The sequence below is a fragment of the Tiliqua scincoides genome, chromosome 7 (assembly GCF_035046505.1).
Source record: "Tiliqua scincoides isolate rTilSci1 chromosome 7, rTilSci1.hap2, whole genome shotgun sequence".
NCBI classification, from domain to species: Eukaryota; Metazoa; Chordata; class Lepidosauria; order Squamata; family Scincidae; genus Tiliqua; species Tiliqua scincoides.
This window is the reverse complement of record NC_089827.1, coordinates 46,094,744-46,117,125: the sequence shown is the minus strand read 5'-3', so window position 1 is coordinate 46,117,125 and position 22,382 is coordinate 46,094,744. Positions and strand designations below refer to the sequence as shown.

At 45.6% G+C, this 22,382-nt stretch overlaps 1 pseudogene; it reads right to left on the bottom strand.

Annotated features, from left to right (window-relative positions):
• Positions 1-3,609: 3,609 nt before the first annotated feature.
• On the bottom strand, positions 3,610-3,726 carry LOC136657691 (5S ribosomal RNA; annotated as a pseudogene).
• Positions 3,727-22,382: the final 18,656 nt, after the last annotated feature.

Below are 22,382 nucleotides of genomic sequence, written 5' to 3'. Positions count from 1 at the left end.
TACTTATAGTAGCTACTTGTAGTAGCTAGTGATGTGGAATGGGAAAACATAGTCTGAGCTCAGGTGTCAGGGAAGTATGCTCATTGGGAAACACAGGCTGTCATATCATCACAACACAAAGTTTTGGGGAGGGTAAAAGCAAATGCAAGTTTGCCATTTTGGGCAGCAGCTGCACATTTAGTGTGATGAGGAGCTTGGTCCTAGTCCCATCTTCCCAGTGAGTCCCATTGAAACTCACTGCTCTCCTGCTAAAAACTTCCTTTATCCACAGCCCAACTGCCATAATGCTTTAGATCAGGCTTTCCAAACCCTGGCCCAGAGGCCAGTTCTGGGGTTTGAGGAAAGCCCTCTACTTTGTGAGCAGAGCTTACCATTCCACCTCCATGCCACGTGTACTCTCAGTAGATCTGGGCACCAGGATGCTCTGGGCAGACATCCTGTTGCACAGCCTTCTGGGACACCGGGCAAGAGACACAACTGCCCAGGCTGTCCCAGTGCCCAGATCTACTGAGAATACATGTGGCACTGAGGTGGTTCCAGACTGAACAGGGACCGCTTTTTGGCACACAGTTGCTACACTCCATGCCTGCCACCCACCTTGTGCATAGAAAATTTATCTAATGTATTAGCAGGAAGAGAATAGTGGTGCATTAACACAGATACTTGTTGCAATATTGGAGTAGGGGGTGCCATTTTTAGCAACTTGGTACCCACTCCTATGAGATGCTGCCTTGACAGAGTGGCTTGTTATACGAAATATAATATTTTTTTTAAATGGAGCTAACCCGGCCTGAAAAGCCACGCTGGCACACTGTTGATTTAGACTTGTGCCTGAGCACAGAGGACAACGACTGAGTAAGGATTTTTCGCAAAGCGTATTTTATTTTCTGCTGGGTCATTTTCCTTTTGAGCTCAGCAATGAGCAGAATTGTCTATTGATTCGTGAATATTCACTACAGAGTGTTCAGCAAATTCTCACTTGCTGAGTCTTCACATACAACAAATAAGCTAAAAGGGAGAAAAAAAATTGGCACTGACCCTGCCGGCATGTTTCAGATTTTCTTTCAGAAGAACGAGCTTTGAATATCCTCTCAGGAGATCCTTGTCATGAAAGACAAGCTGAACCTGGCAAAAATCTGCAGAGGTAGTGATGGGGTAGAGGGTTCAAAGAGAGGAAAAAGGTGGTCCTTTGACACACAGCTCCCCCCCCCACTTTCTCTTGCTCTGTCACCTCTTCCTGCTTATCTTCCTGCCCCTTACCCTTGATCAGTCCTGTTCACCCTGCCTTCCCCACTCCTTAAACATATCCTCCACTCCCTTCCACCCCCCACTCTAGATGCTAAAACTAAGATTGTCCTGTTAGGGCCCAGTTCTATTCAACTTTCTAGCACTGGTGCAACTGCAATGAAGCCTCAAGGGATAAATAGGACAAATGTTCCCATACCTTGAGGAGGTCTCTGTGACTGCCTCCCCACCACAGGATTCAGTGCACACCCCATTGGTACTGCTGCACTAGCACTGGAAAATTGGATAGGATTGGGCTCTCAATTAGTTAACAAACTTACAGTCCAATTGAAACTAAATCCCCCCTTTTGATGCAGCTGTGCAAGTGGGGGGGGGGCAGTCTGGAGGTCTCCTCAGGGTAACCCTCTGCTATCCCAGTGGGTCTCCTCAGATCTGCATCTTGGTGCAGAATCAAAGAAAGGGAGAGAGAAGGAGTGAGCTCAGGATACCAGAACACATACCAGGGAGTATCACTTCCTCCCTTCCCCATTCTCCCTCCCTTCCCAAGTCCCTCCTCATTCAGAAACTCCCCTGTACCTCCCTTACTTCCCCGTTCCTCCCAACACCCACTCTTGCTGCCAACTTACCTGTGCTGAATGCAGGAGGCCTCCCTGCTGGTCCATGCATGACACTGCCAGCCAACTGCACTGGTGGCCTTGTCATGTGAGCCAGCAGAATGTCAGTTCCACCAGTGGAATCCATATTCTGTTGGCAGGCCCGCCTGTTCAGACTGGACTGTAATAAATTATGCTTTAGACTATTGAAAACAATCCAGTGAGCAGGGTAACCAGATATCATAAGGTAACCACAAAAGAGGACAAAGCCCCCCAAAATATAGGACATCCAAGCAAAATGTAGGACGTGACAAAATAAAAGCTAGAAACACTTGTATATGGATGTCATGTGGTTAATTTAAACACTATATTACTTGTTATTAAATTTAAAACTATATTGCAGATCATTTATTACATATAATTTCTTAATTACAAGAAGGCTATGGGCTGCCTGCAGAGGCCCGCTCACAGGGAAAGGAGGACATTTAAGTTCTTTTCCAGGACACAAGGCTAAAAAAGCAGACGTCCTGGAAATAGAGGACATTTGGTCACCCTGAGAGTGAGCCTGCAACTCCTGTGCCTTCCCTTCCCTCTCAACCTTTGCCTGCAATGTAGTTTGATATCCTGGCTAGTTAACTATCTTAGAATAAACCACAGTTTGTGTAGTAAACTACTGAAGTTTACAGCCCAATGCTATCCCCTCTCCCACTGGTGCAGCCAGTGCGCTTTATCCAATGGGGAGCAGATTGAGTGGCTTCAGCAGGGAATGAAGATTTAAATCTCTTTACCCCTACACAAGACTTCCACTCTGCAATGGGTTTCCTTGGACTTGTGCTAGTGATTTTGCTGACACACATCTGAGGAGCGAAACAAGGCGGGGAGACTGCTGCCAGAGGGGATAGGATCTGGTGTGTGCCATCAGTGGCCAGATCCACCCCTCCTGCAGCCTCATCACCCCATTGTACCCCCTCCCTCCCCAGTTTTGCCCCCTTCCTGTCCCTGCCCTCTCCTCACCCCCGCCCACCTCTCCCACTAGCTTACCTGCTCCAGCGAGTAGTGGGAGAGAAAACAATGCATGTGGGAGGGCTCCAACCTTCCCACAAGCGTACTGGCAGCACACTGGTGGAAAGCACACTGGCGGAAAGCACTTTATGATGCTTTTGTAGCAGTTGCTACTGGTGGAACATGCATTCTGCTGGTGGTGAGGCCAGTAGGACTGGGCTGTTGGTCACATTACATGCAAAGGAGGAGAGGGATTGCTTGCCATAGTCTAAACCAGTGTTTCTCAAACTGTAGTACCGCAAAAATCAAAATACATCCAAAGCTATAGAGGAGATTAAATACTGTGCATCAAATAAAAAGACTTTGAAATGATAGGCAGAGATCAAGTGCCTTGCTGTGGGTGAGCTGATGTCAAAAGGGATGTTTGGCAGTGCCATGTCTTGACAAAACAGCCTGTCTTCCTTCACCACCTCTCTGCCTCCCAAGTGCGTGTAACTCTCTCCTGTGAAATCATAATTATTCCCATGCCCTTTCAGAAATGAACTTGGGCTTTGCTGTTCCATGGAAGTCAGCAAGAGTAAACACTGCCACAGATTTGAGGTTCAGCTTGGAGCTAATGAAGTAAAGCTGAACAAATAATCCACAGCAAATAACATATTGTCTGAATTTCTCTCTCTTTGCAGTCCACACTGCCTCTACTAGAACCCTGTGACTTTCTCCAAATGAATTTGGTGGCTGGCAACCTTCAGTCTTGAAAGACTATGGTATAAGCCTACAGCACCCGGTATTCCCAGGCGGTCTCCCATCCAAGTACTAACCAGGCCTGACCCTGCTTAGCTTCCAAGATCAGACAAGATCAGGCATGTGCAGGGTAACAGTTGCTTGCAATTATTGGACCAAACACTTGCAGAGGATAAATCTCCATCTAGAGATGGGCAATTTTTCTTCTTACACCCTTGCATCCCTCCACTTTCACCTCTTTTATTTCTTCCAGTGGGATTCAAAGAACTCTTCTTGCCTAGAGTCCCTGTGGAAGAGACATCCCTGTGAATGGGAAGAAGAAGACAAGTGCAGCAGAAGTACAGAGGACTAGAGCCATTGGAGACACTCTAGCCCTGCACTCTCATATCTGTTCAATCTACTGCCTTGGATATTGAGAGGACCTGGGCTGACTCTGTTCCTTGCCATAGCTGGAAACCCTCATGCCTTGCTGAAATCATGCACTCAGGTATGCCTTTTTTGCTTCTCCCCTCCTGAAATGGGGATTATTGTTAAGAAAATAATGCTGGGTTTTTTAATTGACAGTTATCCCTATTATTTGCACCTATCAAAGTGAACAAATTTTAGGACCAAGAATATAGTACACTACTATACTATATAATATAATGTAGTACTATATAATATAGTGTACTATATTCTTGGTCCTAAAATTTCCTCACTTTGAAAATGGATATCTATTTTTTTCCCCTCTCAAACACTTCTGTGAGATACATTAGGCTGAGAGAGAGAGAGAGAGAGAGAGAGAGAGAGAGAGATTTGTCTCACGGTGCCATATGTCTCCATTGTAAATGGATATTAAACATTTTGATACAATGGTTTAGCACAGGGGTGACCAAACTTTCAACTTTAGGACTCCTAGACCTTTAACAATTGTGAAGAGAAAGGAATTTCAGCAGGTGCAGCTTGTCAGAGCCCTAAAGTGGAAAGGTTGGCTATCCCTGGTTTATCAGCTTCTTAGTAAGCCAAATGCAAAGTGGGAGGCCTATTTGGCCTATATTAAGTAATCTGAATTAACTACGATGCCCTGTTTACACAATTACTACTGTAAGCTGCAATACTGCACACATGTTACCTTCTGTAACACATAACACATGCACCATAGGCTGGGTTCACAATCATGCCGTAACCAAATAGGGAAGGGAAGACTTTTGATGCCATTCATAAGAACATAAGAACAGCCCCACTGGATCAGGCCAATAGGCCCATCTAGTCCAGCTTCCTGTATCTCACAGCAGCCCTCCAAATGCCCCAGGGAGCACACCAGATAACAAGAGACCTCATCCTGGTGCCCTCCCTTGCATCTGGCATTCTGACATAGCCCATTTCTAAAATCAGGAGGTTGTGCATACGCATCATGGCTTGCAGCAGAATGACTTTGGTTGGCACTTCACACATTCCTAAAAAGAATGTGACAAGTAGATTTTATCCTGAAGAAAGGACCACAGAGAAAAGGTACTATGAACAAAAGCTTTCTCTAGAATTACCCCTGAGATCTGGGCCTGTCTCCTGAATCATCGCTTGAGCCTCAAAAGCCATTTTCCCCCCCTTTGAGGCTGAGACGTTTTCAAGATGCTCTTCTCTTCAAGCAGTTCTCTATCTCCTTGAGCTGCTCTTAAACAGAAAGAGCATGAAAGTAATCACTATATTCATCCCACCAAGTGCTTCCCTTTCCTCTTGGCATCATCCTATTTCTTGGGAAGAACCACTTGACACTCGGTTCTTGGCCTCTCTTCATCTCATGCACTCACAATGTAAACTCACGATTAGAGTCAAATTGGTTGTTCTTTCCTGCTGAAAGTTGTTCATTGGTTATGCTCTCACCTTTCTTTCAGTGAACATTTATTCACATTCTCTGTTTTGCATCTCTACATTTACAAAAAAAATTTTTTTAAGTGAGAGAATATGATCCAAAACGTTAGAAAGAGAATTATCCTAAGTTGGTTCAATCGAAAAGTGACTGCCCAATGCTATCCAACCTCCCGTAGGCCAATGCACAGGCTCTGCTGCATCCTATGGGGGTAGTTGGAACACTGGTGGGTTCTTCGAGGTAAGGGGAGATTCTTCCCTTTACCCCAGGGTAAGCCCCAGCTGCTGCAATGGGGCAGTTTTAACCCATGCCTGCTAAATCCCTGACACCAGTTTGCATTGCCCCATGTTAGTGGATCTGGCCCAGGAAGGGGGATAAGAGACAGTGTGCACTGCTGCCACGATCCCTTGTACCTCCCTGGCCCAATCTTCCCACCCCTACCCCTTTCCACCTTCCCCCAGCCCGTTCCACACAGCTACCCTTCAATCTTCAGACAATCACATGCACATCCATGTCACGGTTGATTTTTGCAGCATTTCAGGACTGAATACATACATGTCAGTAACACAGGATGAGAAATGAACGCCAAGGAACAGAAGGCAAACAGCTCATCTTCCAACTCCAGAATTAATTTTAGAAATTATCCTTATGAAGCCAGAATTCAGGAAGAGTGGTATTCAGAACCAGGGTGACCAAACGTCCTCTTTTTCCAGGACATGTGCTCTTTTTTAGCCTCGTGTCCTAGAAAAGAATTTAAATGTCCTCCTTTTCCCTGTGAGCAGGCCCCTATAGGCAGTGCATAGCTTTCTTATAATTAAGAAATTGTATGAAATAAATTATATGTAATGCAGTTTTAAATTTACTAATAAATAATTTAGTTTTTAAATTAACCACATGAAATCAGTATACAAGTGTTTTTAGCTTCTATTTTGTAATGTTCTACATTTTTCTTTGATATCCTACATTTTGGGGTACCTTGCACTCTTTTGCAGTTATGACATGTGGTTACCATGTCCAGGACCAAATGTAGTAAGTGTAAAGTCATGCACATTGTGGGGGAAAAAAATCAAAACTTCCAGATCAGGAGAGGAATCTTGGGGTAGTGGTGGACGGCTCAATGAAAGTGTCAACCCAATGTGCAGCAGCAGTAAAGAAGGCCAATTCTATGCTTGGGATCATTAGAAAAGGTATTGAGAACAAAACAGCTAATATTATAATGCCGTCGTACAAATCAATGGTAAGGCCACACCTGGAGTATTGTGTCCAGTTCTTGTCACCACTTCTCAAAAAGGACATAGTGGAAATGGAAAAGGTGCGAAAGAGAGCGACTAAGATGATTACTGGGCTGGAGCACCTTCCTTATGAGGAAAGGCTTCAGTGTTTGGGCCTCTTCAGCCTAGAAAAGAGACACATGAGGGGGGACATGATTGAGACATACAAAATTATGCAGGAGATGGACAGAGTGGATAGAGAGATGCTCTTTAACCTCTCTCAACAACACCAGAAGCAGGGGACATCCACTAGCATTGAGTGTTGGGAGAGTTAGGTCAGACAAAAGAAAATATTTCTTTACTTCACCACAGTATTTGGTGATGGCATCTGGCCTAGATGCCTTTAAAAAGGGATTGGACAAGTTTCTGGAGCAAAAATCCATTACGGGTTACAAGCCTTATTGGGCATGTGCAATCTCCTGATTTTAGAAATGGGCTATGTCAGAATGCCAGATGCAAGGGAGGGCACCAGGATGCAGGTCACTTGTCTTGTGTGCTCCCTGGGGCAGATACAGGAAGCTGGACTAGATGGGCCTATGGCCTGATCCAGCAGGGCTCTTCTTATGTTCTTAACCTATGGAACAAATAAAGGAATGCAACAGGACAAATTCTCTCAATCTCACAGATGCCAACGTATACTCCTTACAAGCACATAGTTGGAATGATTATTTAAAAAAAGTTGTCTGCATTTTCTTTGTTGAGGAGAGAAGCAGAAATCCTCCACTGTGTATCTTTTGACCTTAAAGAACAATCAGTTCAAAAGACGAATGGTGACTAAAGTTTGCTCTGTATTTTACCCAAATCGATGGTCACATCCCAGGCTCACTCTTCCTATAACCTCTAAAGGAGAGATGCTATTACTTGCTGTGAGTCGAGATCTTTTCTAAAATGGCCATATGTTTTAATAAAGTGAAAGTGGCAGTTGGCTGGTGTTTAACAGGCATTAATCCAATTCCTGAATAGGAAAGTTGACAAAGGCCTGGCCAACAAACTAACTGGATTAATACCCTGTCCAATATTGTTATCAGTGTGTCCCAGACTACACTGAAGCTTGTTTGTGGCATAGACTCTTGCATTTATAAAGAAGCAAGTGAAACTTCATGCCTGGCATATTACAGCATGGTCGGCAGGGCCTGGTAACACCTCACAACCCCAGTGAAGTGACCTGCCTCCTCCATCCGGTCAAAGCCGTAATGCACTGCCCTGGTGCCCAGGACAGTGATGTCATGACGCGATGTCAAGTGATGTAGTGACATCACTTCCGGGTTCTCCCCAAAGAAGGGAGCATTTGCTGCTGTGGCTTTGTGCCGCTGTTCCTTCTCCTGTGGTGGCTCCTCTTGAAGGGGAGCCATCCCAGGAGAAGGAATGTAAAGTATGAAGCTGCTAGCGCCTCTTCTATAACTAGGGTGGAACCTGGTAGGTAGGGAGTGTAAGGGGGCAGGGGGAGGGTGGGGCAGGGGTCAGCCCTGGGAGAGGGTAGGATCAGTGGTAGAGGTCTCTGCTGTATCCTATCCTTCCTCCTGGGCCTGATTTCCCAACATGGGGCTCCTCGGATTTGTGCCGGTGATTTTGCTGGCACAAACCTGGGTAGCCCATTGTGGATATTGTTGCGTACCCAGGGCAAGGGAACAAATGTTCCTTTACTCTGAGGTTCCTGCCAGCGGCCTCCTTTCCCACATTGGATGTAATGGAGGCTGTTTCAGCACTGCTGTGTCCCTCTGCAGAGCAGGGGTGCCCAAAGAGAAATGTTTGACATGACATCATCACCATGTGTGTTCCCCTCCCTGCCCACACACACACTCTGGAAGCCAATAACATGGAGCAGATAAAGGAAATCAAAATGCCCCAATGTCACGTAGTACATTCTCCTTATTATTTATTACAGTGATTGAATGGAAGGTTGCAATTTTTTGCAGCATCCAAATTAGCATTGCATCTGGTTCTCCCCTGAGAAGGGGAAATGAAGGTTAGAAGTGGAAAAAAAGGGAGAGAATGACACAGAGACAAAATCATATTGCAGCAACACTAAAATGTGTGTAGATATGGAGAGAGAGACTCTTCCTGTGCTGATAAAACACAGGGTACAGCCAAAGCCTGATTCTACTCTTGCAATACTGTATAATCAGGACTCTTTCCCCCTGTTTTCCCCTTTTTTTATTTGTGCCAAAGATGAATCCATGCTGCTTAGTACGATTTCATTCAAGGAACCATGGGGCTGAGAAGTGAATTCTCTTAGAAGGAAGAAAGAACTGCTGACAGATTTCTGAAAGAAGACATCTGCAGTTGTTTGCTGTCCTTTCCCAGTGATCTGGAACCAGGAGTGGGTGGGGGCACATGTCACTAACCCCTTTACTAGTGGTACACATCACATTTTCAGGGGAATAATTCTAAGCCGCGATGCCATGAACTCCCACATCTACTGCATCAAGTATTTATGAATTGCTGTCCAGGCTTGGGCTGCAATCCTATGGGGGAGTAGGTCCCATTGAACTCAATCGAACTTATTTCTGAGTAGACATGCATAGGATTAGGCTCGCAGGGCTCAATCCTATCAGGCTTTCCAAAGCTGGGGCAGCTGTGCCAACAAGCCAACAAGCAGGGCATCCTGTAGGGGGGCGGGACACAGTCTGGGAGGTCTCCTTGGGGTGGCATTGTAGTTGCACCAGCGATGGAAAGTCAGATAGGATTGGGCCCTGTGTCTCTCACATGACTACAAGACCCAGTCACAGTTCACTTTTGTAAGGTTACGTCATTTTACATGCTAGCAGTAAACAAGGCATCAGCTTCACGCAAAAGAGGAGAGACTGATTCTGTTTATTTGACAAACTCCCATAACAAGATTCTGTAAATGTTCAGGTTCTTCAAGGCAGTATGGCAAGTATATTTGTTCAGAGAGAAAAACAATAAAAAGATATTGTTATATTGCTGTTCACATGGACTGTTTGATAGGTGACTTATCAGGGCAGGAGGTCTGGTCTAGAGGGTTGAGCCTCCATTTGCCTGAAGATAACATCCAAAGGTCGCCAGTTGGAAGCCACCGGCACCGTGTGACCTTGAAGCAGCTGACAAGCTGAGCTGAGTTATTCCATCTGCTCTGAGCGTGGGAGGATGGAGGCCAGAATGTGCGGCCAGATCAAGAAAGAAACATCTGATTGTTGTGGTTTATTGAAAGATAGAACCTTTTAAATTGTAAAAATCCCTACGGGGATTTAAATTGCCTGCCCTTGTAAACCGCCTTGAATAAAGTCCGAGGAGAAATCTAAGGACATAGAAAGGCAGTATATAAATACCTGTATTGTATTGTATTATAACAGGCCTTTAGTATTCTCATACAGGAAAGTTTAGCCCTATTCTTGCATCCCCCCAGCCCCATTGTACTGGCTTATTGAAACCTTTTTTGATTCCCTTCATAATTTCTCAGTTGCTTTTCCTGTATAGGGACTTGCCAAGTCACTCCAAATTCACTTTTGATAACGTATTGGTGGCAGCGCTGATTTTTTCCCCCCCTGAAATTTTCAGATAAGGGGAATATCTCATTCCTTGCTCTCTGAGGGCATTTTGCTTTTTGATTGCTGTAAATTCCATACATTTAGGACCGGGGTGTTCAAACTTTCTGGCAGCAAGGCCACATCATCTCTCTGAGACGGTGTTGGGGACTGGGGAAAATTTGCATTTCAAATTTGAATAAATTTACATAAATGAATATATTAGAGATGGAACATATATGCATGAATGACGGTTTCGCAATAGCTTAAAGCCTATAAAAGACCTTGCATAAAGGAGGGCCGGCCTTTCTTTTGCTGCCATGTCACAGACGTGAAACAGCAAGCAGCGGAGAGAGCCCTTGGCCCGCAGCTCACGTGAGAGGTCAAACAGTCAACCCACGTGCTGAGAGTAGTCACATTGGGCCAGCGCAGTCTCCAGTAAGTCTCTGGAGGGCCAGAGGCTCATTGGAGACTAGAGGCTCCCTGCAGGCTGGATTGGGGGGCCCTAAATGGCCCCCGGGCTGGGGTTTGCGTACCCCTGATTGAGGACATCTGATGATCTGAATAGTTCCACAAAACTTTCAAGACCCCTCCTGCTTTATCAGCCTTCTAAAAGAACAATGTGATTCATAATCCTTCTCAGTTTATAAGAATAACCTGGGTTTTTAGCTGCGGTCCTTCCTCTTCAACCCCTTTCCATGCATAACCTTTACATCCAGTGACAGACTCTGGTTCTCCCTTTCTGCCAACTCCAGTGAGGTGAACTCCAGCTTCTGACTGGGAAGCCAGTGGTTCCCCCTCAAGTTGCGGTAAATCACAGAATACTGATAAGGATCAGAGATGAATCCAAGACAATGATATCTGAAACAAAGACAAAAACTCCGATGACATAATTTTCAGCTCCAAGATTATGTGTTTGCCAAGACAGCATAGTCACAAGGAAAGAGGGAACATCAAATCGACCCGAGGACAGACAGTGCAATATAGATTTTTAGACAGTCTCATCACTTCTGGTAGTCTGGTTGATCATTTAGAGGAGTTAAGGAGGGAGATGAGAATGGACACTTGTGCAATGAGAATGGACACTTGTGCATCACCACACATTTCCTTAGGCATTAGTGAGCATTGATGACACAATGCCTGACTTCAAATGCTTAGGCCACGCAATGCTCACATAAAAGTCCATTTGTTCACATAAAAAAAATGAAGACAGTTAATCCCTCTTCCCCTTCTCATGGCCATTTTGGGACCTGAAGCGCATGTGACATAAAAATGAATTGCTTGTTCTTGTGTTGCTGCATAGATTATCCTATGGAGAAATCTGTTGCATCTGTGCCTTTCTAAGGCCCGATATTGCAGGCAGCTGGATGCCAAATGGTCACGATGCTGTGCAATGATGATGTGCAAGAGCAAGAGCATATTTTGGGTCATCATTGTGTTGGAGTAGCAGACTGAGCTCCTTGGTTCCTGGAAGCAAGTATATGCGTCGGGGTGTGCATCTTATGGAAAACTGTACCCTGTTTTCCTCTGCATTCTTGAAGTGTCTTCACACATGGAAGCACCACCAGTGACTTGCACTGGTGCAAGTGCAAGTCACTGGCACAGATACCCAGAAGTATCCCACCTAGGGGTACCTCTGGGCATCAGATGGAATGTGGAAATGTGAATCACTTGTGCGACTGCCCGATCTTGTCTGATCTTGGAAGCTAAGCAGGGTCAGGTCCGGTTAGTACTTGCATGGGAGACCGCCTGGGAATACTGGGTGCTGTAGGCTTATACCATAGTCTTTCAAGACTGAAGGTTGCCAACCATGTGCAACTGCATTATGATTGTTGGTCTCCTGGTTGTAGACCAGAGGGTAAGGCCAACATTTATGTCCTCAGTGGCCCCTCTGCATAGTGAACTAGAAGTGTGGTTTCTACACTTTCTTTATTCCTCACATGAAGTCATGCTCTTTAAGAAAGCTGGTGTAACTTCAGAGCCAGAGCTTCTCAGACATGAAGAATGAATGCGCTTTCCAAAAGATCCATATTCAAAGAGTGGTTCATGAAGGTCCTTGGCCTGTACAGAATGTGTATGAGGTAACAATGCAACAAAAATGCTTATAAAGTATGTGAGGCATTTCTCTGCTTCTGCTGTTGGCTAGGGAATTGCATCCAAAATCCGGTGGGGGGGGGCACCCATCTGGTTATCTCCTTTCAGTACCAGTGCCAGTTGGGAATGGCCAATGTGCCATTGGGAGGAGGACAGGAGTGTCTTGGGGAGCCACTGAGGGTTTTGGCGCTGGAAACAGAGAAAGAGAGAGATTAAAATGGTCCTACAGCCAACCATTTTAAAAACAATTTTATTTTCCTCAAAAATGAAAACTGAGAATTTTTCTCTTGAAACATTTATTTCAAGTCAGCAATTAGATGTTCATAGGCTGCTAGTTGTCCCTGGTGGCCTACAGGCCATATCTGATGCTGAAGTAAATTGGTTCCTGATGGACGTACCATTTTTTAAAAACCAAAATGCTCACAGTATTTCATATATGCTTTCTTAAACGGTTGTTTCCTGTGCATTGCAGAAAGGCAAAAGCAGTGGTGGACCTCCCCAGCCCCACGCCCCAGGGCAAAGGTCTGCGGTGGTGCCTCCGCTGCAGGATGTCGCCACCCCCTGTGAGCAAATCTGCCCCCCACTTACCTGGAGCTCATGGAGCCTTGCACAACTCCAGGATGCATCCGGGAAGCCTCTCTGAGGTTCCCCAATCAGAACCTCAGAAATCAGGGACCATCAGAATCAGGGAACCTCAGAAAGACTTCCACAGGGTCCTAAAGGCGGGCAAGCTTCACGCATTTGCCCTATAGAATGATGGGAGGTCCGCCACTGGGCAAAAGAGTGATTCTCATATTCAGGGGATCTTTCAAGAAACGGAGTATGCTTCCTCAGGACTGGCCCGTTCATGGAATGGATGATAAGGTTCCCGTCGAGCAGCTGTGTGTGGGAGCGGCAGTCTCAGGTGCCCTTCACCTTGAGTCTTGCTGCCAGCTCCCTCTAGCCCAAAATGGATGGCGCTTCATCCATGGATGTGGCAACATCACCAAGCCAATACAGAGTGAGCTTCTGGCCCTTGCTGTGGAGGAGCAAACATTTTACCGTTTATCCATAGCCCTCTCCCAGAAATTGGCATTGCAGGCACTTTGCCCAGTTGCTGAAAAATGTTATCCTCACAGTGTAGGCACTTTGCTGCTGTAGGGAAAGATGCTGAAATCTTGTCCTCTCCTTCAAAGTCCTGGGTTTCCAAGCAAAGATTCTTCACTCTCCTGGGACCAGCCCTGTAAACTGGGAATTATTTCAAGAGGGTATCCTTGGGGGGAATGAGTGATCTGCAGTGTTTTTTTTGAGATAGAAAACACATTCCAGAGTCCCTTCTAGAGGCATTATTTCACTTATTCTGTAAGCATGCCTCACTTATGTAGGTCATAGAAAAATCCTCTTCTCAAAAATAGTTTCCGTTACCCACAGAGTGTAAATTCGACCGGTAGTAACAATTCCTGCCTAAGAAGCGCCCATGTTTAATACTGAAATACAGCTATTGGCATCATACAACAGTCGTGGTCCGGACTGAAACGTGAATGAACAGGAACACAGCCAAGAGAAGCCAAGCTTTGAACAAACAGACGTCAGTAGGGCAGTGCTACTGATCTTCATGCCATAACTGTTTATGAGAGTGGAAACAAGACCATATACAACACTGAGCAACTACATGCAAATACTGGTAGTCATGTAAGAGAGTAAACCTTGCAGTCTGACATTAAGGCTTTGGGAAAACCATGACAGTGTACTATTGCACTGGGCTACCTACGAGCCCATGCAGGCAACCATTTTGTCACAGGTCCTACCCTACATTTTGCTGCATGTCTGAACCGGGTGTGTGGTTAAATTCCCCACAACACTTGGCAGGATAATTCAGAGAGCTAAAGCCAGGGTAATTAGGTCTTCTGTGTTGGTTTATTAATTTAAAAGATGTATTTCCGTCTTTCAAAAAACATTTCTGAGGCAGCTAATCATTTTTTAACAAAAAAAACAATTTAAGCAAACAAATAATCCATTCAATAACATTCAGAAGGAATGAGATCAACTGTAAAAACAACAATTAATAAAACAGTAAGACAAAGAACATTGGAAATAAACTCTCCTCCAAAAGTGTGATTGAATAAACATATCTTTGCCTGGCACTGGAAAGCTAGGCAAAAATCTCTGGGAAGAGTATTCAGTGACTAGGCTGCCACCACCAAGAAGATCCTGTCTCTGGTTTCTACCACCCACCCACCCCTCCAATTTTACTTCTGAAAATGGCAGCATGAAGAGCAGGACTACTGAAACCATTCTTAGCAAACAAGTTCATATGGAAGACTGTCAGATGAATTTCAAACACTGATGTAGGTGCTTTACTAATAGTGCAGCCATTCCACATATCCGCCTCCACTTATAGAAGGTGTCAAGGGCTTGCTGCAATGAGGCTGTAAATTAGAAATGCAGGCAGACTCACAGACAGTATTTGTATTTGAAACATGATTGCCTTGCCTTGTCTTGTGGCCTTCAAGGGACATTGACAAATTGACTGATCTCTTCACCCTTCACTAGCAGTGCATTTTAAAGCAATCCTACTCTCCCACTTTCACAATATGCGCTTTGCTTCTAGGCTTGCGGGTGGTGGTTGTGTCCCAAATGGTGTGCTTCCAAGGCAGTGCTGTGATTAACCACTGCAATCATTGGGAAACTTGTGTTCTGCTCTTCAGAACAACCAAAACAAACACATCAATGAGCCACCAGAGGAATCAAAGGCAGTGGACTGTGGTTTTATTTGAGTTTGGTGGGGAAGGGAGGGGAATATACTACGGCAATTGAAGACCAATCTATATCTAGGAGTGGAACAAAATGTCATCTCAAGGTTCGGCAATTTGACCTGCTCTCTTCCCTATCCACAAGATGAGTTGTACATGCTGCTTGGCTAGTTGATTTCATATCAGATAGCTATTTATACGTGCCTTTCATGAAGACTCCCACATGTTGTGGACCCCTCACCCTTGGTCACTGACTTTCAGTGTCACCATGTAGCACAGAATAAATGCTGCACCAGCTTCCAAGCCCCTGAATATTTGTAGGGGAAAAAATGGGACAGTTCTCAATATGGATGATGTCGGCCTAAATAAACTGTTTTATGGAGTCAGACATGAACATTTACTAGGTTACCTTGAGAGCTGATGACAATTTCTTCGTAGAACATCTTTTGGTTCAAAAGTGGGACTGGGAGAGGTTTCATAAACCACTTTCACAGCCCAATTCCAACTGGGCTGTGCACCAGTGGAACGTGTGATTGTGTTGTGGACGTACTACTGCAGTGACACGTGTGATGAGGCCACCAGTGCACAAAGATGGCAGCCACATGCACAGGGTCCACCTCCAGGGTCGGTAAAGTTGGTGGTAGGGGCGTGTGATGGAAAGAACAAGTCGGACAGGAAGAGAGATGAGGGAGTAACTTGGAAGGGGGTGATGGGGTGGGAGAGAGTGGTAGATCATGGTTGCACAGGCATGTGCTAAGATTCTAACCCTGTTCCTTCCCTCAATTCCTCACTCTTACTCTCTTGGAGCATTTTGTGCTCCAGCAAAATAGCTGACACAGATCCGAGGAGACCCCTTGGAGTAACAAAGACTTACCCAGGGGCAAGGGAATGACAGGTCCCTTATCTCAAAGAGACCTATGAGACTGCCCTCCCCCTCCCCCGTAGAACACAGCGCATGCTCCATTTGTATGGCTGAATCAGAGGGGGTGGGATTTAGTTAGGATTAGGCTGTCACTCATTTTTTTGCCACTGTCTTTTGGTCCTGATGGTGATGACAATTGCTGTCCTGAGCAGGATGCCACAGGATGTCCTAACCCAAAAGGCTCCAGAGTAAGGGCAGGGTGCATTATCCTCACTCCGCTTTGGCTTCAGAAGTTACGATGAAGCCAAATCTTGATTTTTTTTTTCAAGTGACACCTAGCAGCAGCATGAAAGCGTGACTGCCACCGCCAGTAAGTCTGCATCATATTTACTCCTTGCCAGGTCCCTCCTGCAAACTTTGCAGCCTGAGAACATGGGGACAAAGTCCCAGGGAGAAGTTTAGCTGAGCACTAACCTCTTGCAAATCTATCATTCTGACAACTGGAGTTGCTTATATTACCGACTTCCATGACCAGCCCAAAACCTCATGGCACCTGAGGTGGCATGCTGGCTATTTTGCCAGTGCAGATGACAGAATCTCCATGTCAAGCTGTTCACCCTGACATGGAGGATAGGATGTGGCGGAACAGGGCTTCACCAGTCCCAACCCCCCTCCCAGGCCAGTTCCTCTCCCTGCCCCACCCTCTCTAGCTCTCCCCCTGCCCCAGAATGCCTCTCCCCCACCCCGAAAATCTGCAATGCTGCCTGGCTTACCTCTGGACTCTCCCATGTTGTCCTCCATCCACCCTGGGCCTGGAGATAGTGCTCCCTCACTGGGTGCCGTAAATGTGCTTTATAGCATGTTGACAACACCCAGTACCAGTGCTGGAAGCCTGTTGAATTGGGCCCTAAGTTGACCTCATGGGTGGGCCACCTTGCCTATCTCTGTCAAACACAAACTGCTAACTCTATCCTGTTCCCAACATGTCCTGTCTTTTCACAGCAGTTTCCAAAAGAGGTGGCCTCAAACATCAACATTGTCTGCCATGGATATTGATATCTGCATTTGTCAAGTAGATAGCATGTCATGTTTTAATGGTTGTACGAGGACCTCTCTGAAAGCTAATGGTTGGGCTAATCAAGCTGGATTTCAAAACGAGAATGAATGCACTAACAAATCTAGCACATGCATTGATTTCTCAATCTGTCTCCTTCCAGTGTAAATATACTTGCAAGGCTGTTGGATTATTTCAAAACGCACATGCTTTTGCAAACCATTAATTTGACTTTCTGATGATCTAGAGGTGATGTGAAAAGTGATGTACACTTGGATAACAATCTGCTAAGGATCTACAAGAGGAGGTTTGTGAATTCTGCTCCCCTGATTTACCTCCATTCCTCTGTGGAAGATATCCCATAACCCTGTGTGGCTAGCTTTCATCAGAGTGTGCATTGCATGTTCTTTTCAGGAGCAGAATAACTTTCGAGAGCAACGGAGCACATGAACAGCCACCTCATTCCAGTCCCTTTAAGCCCATTCCATACTGCTGAAGGAGGCTTCTTTTACACTTAACCTCAGAGCTGCCCTGTGGCTACATGCTTTCTCAAGATTAAAATCAGCCATTTAGATGCTTCTTGCTCTCCACAGCATGCCAAATCTGAGTGTATGAGTCTGTGTAAGAATGCTGGAGGGGATGAGCCTGTACAGTAATTGTTCAGACAATGAAAAAGAGCATCAGACTGCTGGTTCTCCTCCCTCTTTCTCCTGAATCTCAGGAATGCAGGTTTCTTATATGAGAAAAAAAGGCACTCTGATTAAAAATACAATGTCAACATCTAATTTCACAAGAAAAATCTGAAGCAATGAGACATTTGTACATTTTCTCCAGGAACAGGAGACTAATTGTATGCCCTCAAATGCTTAGAGCAGCCATTTTCAACCACTGTGCCGTGGCACATTGGTGTGCTGCGACTGGTCTGCAGGTGTGCCGCAGAAGTTTGGGGGACACCCATATATTACTAGAATAGATGTGAGCCCCCACCATCACCATGGTGTGCCTTGTTAATTGTCAAAAAACTGATGGTGTGCCATGACAATTTTAGTGCCTTGTCAGTGTGCCGAGAGATGAAAAAGTTTGAAAATGGCTGGCTTAGAGTATGTCTGGAGCACCCAGAAAGCTGGAGCTTGACAAGTTGCCAAAACGCTTTAGCCCTTTTCAGATACAGAGACTTCAAATGAATTTGCATCAGTGGGAGAAGGACGTGGCATCACAATGGCAGGTTTCTTCATTGGCCTTTGTACATGCATGCTTTGTGAGCCCCCTTTGTAAATAGCTGTGCACTAGAAGAGCTCCCTCTAAATCAGTGTTTCTCAAACTGTGGGTCAGGAGCCAATTTCAGGTGGGTCCCCATTCATTTCAATATTGCAATATTTTAGACTTGCTACCATGGTGTGTGACTGCATTTGGAGAAATGTTACAAGCCTGTACTTTTAACAAGCTACTATGTATATTTTTTTAACAATGATAGTAAATGGGACTTACTCCTGGGTAAGTGTGGGTAGGGCTGCAACACAGGATTGTTAAAAAATTTTCTGCTTGATGATGTCACTTCCGTTCATGACATCACTTCCAGTGGGTCCTGACAGATTCTCATGGTAATAGTGGGTCCCGGTGCTAAATGTGTGAGAACCACTGAAATGTGTGTGAACCACTGCTCTAAATGATAAGATACCCTTGCTTGTGCTAACCCCATTGGTACCACTCTATATAAATAATGCTGTGTGTATTTCTGAACCTCCAAATCGGAAAAAATTCTGGAGGATGTCATGACCATTCCTACTCAGTAGGTGGCAGCATTGTGGACACTGAGTGTTGAAAGCACACAAGAAGGAATGATGGGCTTTGAGTAGTGTTGCCTCTTTAAGCCCTTGAAATCAGCCTTAGAGGAATCCCATTAATGATCAGTTACGTGTACGTACATAGGTTTATAGAAGCCAAATTGTATTACAGAGTGAGCACTCTGCCGCACACCAGGACCACTGCATCTATTTTGCTTCACACATCATTAATAAAATTGTCAGGTCAGTTTTGAAAGCAGATTTTACAGGACTGGTGATGTAGAAGGAAGGCAGCTTGATGTTCCAAGGTTGCGGTGAGTACTGTAGGTTTGGCACCTGTGAAAAGCCACAGCAAGATCAACATACAGAGTGGGCAACCTAAATGTTACTTCCTTCCTGAAACACTCGAACACAGGACATGGGCTGAGATAATGTAAACATGCACCGTATCGTTTTGTCTGGGCACAGTCCAATGAACACTGGAGACAACACATGTGGGAGAAAGGGCCATTTTATTAGCATTTTAATACAGATGAAGGAGGCTGAGACCTGCAGTTGCAGGGGCAGCGAAACCCCTGCGTGGTGCGGAGGTGGGACCACTGGGCGGCCCCAGAACCAACACTGTCCCCCAGGCAGGATGTGCACCCGACTCCAAGCTGCGCTCCACTCTTGGGCAACACAGCTCATCCATGGTGGTGGTTGGCAACCTTCAGTCTCGCTCATCCAGGTCTGTCCCATAAGGGGAAGGCAGCCGGATCGCGGGCTGTGCTGCCTCGAGCCGCTGAGCCTCTGAGGAGGACCCCCATGGTCCTGGTCAGGGCCCCAGTCAATGCCCTCGTGCCGCTGAGCCCCTGAGGACTGCTGTTGGATTCTGCCCTGCCTATGCTGTCTGAAGGTGCACTCCACACTCCCCAGCACGCCCCAACCGCACCACCTGCCAGCATAAAGTGACTGATTACTTAATAGGGCCGCAGCCCCTTACCCACGGCAGTCTGGGGTAGGTGAAAAAACTGCCTGTCACCGTCCAGTCTTGACAGGCAGCAAAAAATTCCTACCCGGCCCCAAATGGCAACCGGTACAACTCAGACTGCGTAATGGGTGGCTGGGTGGGTTTCCGCTGGAATGCCCAAGAGCAAAGAAGGAAGGGGGGCTGTTGCTGTGTCTTTAAATTACCTCTGCTCCCCCCCAGCCACAGCCCTCCACCAATCCCCTCAGGGGAAGGTGCTCATGTGTTCTGGCCAGGCCATACAAACTCCGATCTCCCTGCTGTAATTGGGCGATTGGGAGTCTCTTTATTAAACAAACAACAACAAACAAGGCCAAAATGTAGGTGTTCACAAAAGATTTCTTGATCAAACAGTGGAGGCCCCAATTTTCCAATGAGCTGGTGACCCAACATCAATCCTTTGAGGCTGCAAGTGCTAAAAAGACCTGGAGGGGGAGTTCCCTTTAATGGGAGTCACCCAGTAGAAGAGTCAGGATGGTGTAATGATTTGGGAGTTGGACTCAGACCTGGAAGATCCAGGTTAAATCCCTGCTTAGCCATGCAGTTTCCTGGGTGATTTGAGGCCAATCACTAGCTCTCAATCTACCTCACAGGGTTGTTGTGAGGACAAAAGGAGGGAAGGAACCATGCACACCACCCTGAGTGCCTTAGAGGAAGGGTGGTATTAAAATATGGACTGTAAATATAGCTACCTGATGCTGCCACAGTTGAACACAGAAACTCCCTTACCTGCCTCTCTGTAAGGACTGGGATAGCTCTGAGTGACTTCTCTCAATGGCTGGCACCCAAGTCACCTCGGGCCAACTGAGTGTGGTGATGGTGATGCTGGCCAACTGAATGTTCAAGCTCTTCTCCTCTGGTTTGAATTGGCAGGTATTTAAAGTGTCATATTCTGGCACGGTTGGATAGTTTCTAGGCACAACCTCAACCAAGAGTTTACAGGGCATTAAAAAGGCAAGGCCACTCAGCCAGGTGACAGAACTGGAAATACTGGGTTTTTGCTTGGGTAATGTTCTGAGTCCTCAGCCTCATGGTCATGTTTAGGGCAACCCCAGAATGTCCCTCTTCAGGTCAGGCCTTGGGCTTAACTTGGGGAATTCAAAGAACCCCAGGTAAGTTCTTGCTGACCTGTACCTATCTAGGCCCCTGAATAGTCACTATCTGAAGCATCTGGGGATGGAACTGAGATAACATGAACATCACTGAGATCACTTTGCTTGCACTTTAATGCACAAGATTAATGTATACACAGAAGATTAAATAAAGCAGGTCATCAGTGCAGGCCCAAAAGGAGTAATAAATATACTATAGCTTTTGTGGTATGCCATCTGAAATTATGTGCTGCTGACAGCCAAAGGCACAGAGGCTGTGGTCCAGGCAATGTTTATGGAAGCCAGATGAGGGCAGCTTACATGTTTCAGATATATGGAAACCGAGGAAAGAAATTGCATTGGTCACACTTAAAATATCTGTACTGAAATCAACTGCACTGCTTTGAAAACCGAAGTGTTTGCTTCCATGTAACTTGGAGGGCTGCAAAACAGAGATTAAACCTGCCGCACAGGGCTACGGAGAGGCTGAATTCATTCCTGCGCTTTGAATTTTTAGCGCATTTTTAAAAATATGGAATTGTTGCTGTGACAGTGGTTTCCCTGTTGTTGTGGGGGAGGGGAGTACAGGTGCTGTGATCTGCAGACAATCAAACAATAACATTCACACCAGGGGCCTCAAGTAGACAACCATTTTTGTTCCATTTATTTATTTAAACTGTTCTATTCCACCTCTCTAAAAGCTTGAGGCAGTTCGCAATACAATTCAAAAACAATATAAAAGTCATCAATAGAATAATTAAAACTGTTCAAAGAAAAACACACACACAAAGAGCACAATCCTCAACATATTTACTTAGATGTCTCTTGAGTTCAATGCACCTTAACTCCCTGGACAAGTACTTAGGATTCCAACCTTAATATAATTGAAATGGCTCACATTAAAAGAGGACAAGATCCAATTGATGCACCAGTGTTAGTCTCCCTTCTGTAATTTACCTAACAGTACATTAAGGTTCAGTGTGGTAGCTTCCACAGGACCGCTGCTGAGAAGGCCCTGTGTCAGCCCCACCTAGTTAACTTTCTGATCTCTCCTACTGATATCTTACCCAGGATAAGGTGTTATCTGAGATATGCCAAACTCAACAAAGCTTTACAATACACCTAAGCCTACAATCCTAGACACACTTTCTCCTGAGAACAGACCCCATTGAACATAATGGGACTTATTTTGGAGTAGATATGCATAGACTTGTACTGTAACACTAGTTGTCCCAACCATTGTTGGGAATATGTCCAGAACAGACTTGGGAGCAGGACTGCTTGATTGGAGATTGGGATATCACCTATCAAAGTATGTCCAGGATGGCTTACAACACTTTGCAACAGTAACAGTGTCATATACTCACAGCTGGCCTGTCCATGAAGTGAATGATCCTATTGCAGGTGGTACATGGGGGGAGTGGTGATCAGGCACCCTCTGCTCCCCTCCAGATTCTCACCAACAGACCTGGCCTCCTTACCTATTCCCTATCCAGCACACTCCACATCTCCTGCTTCGTTTTAAGAGCCTGTTCAGAGGAAGGTGAGAAGTCTCTGCCCTTGGAGAGGAGTAATC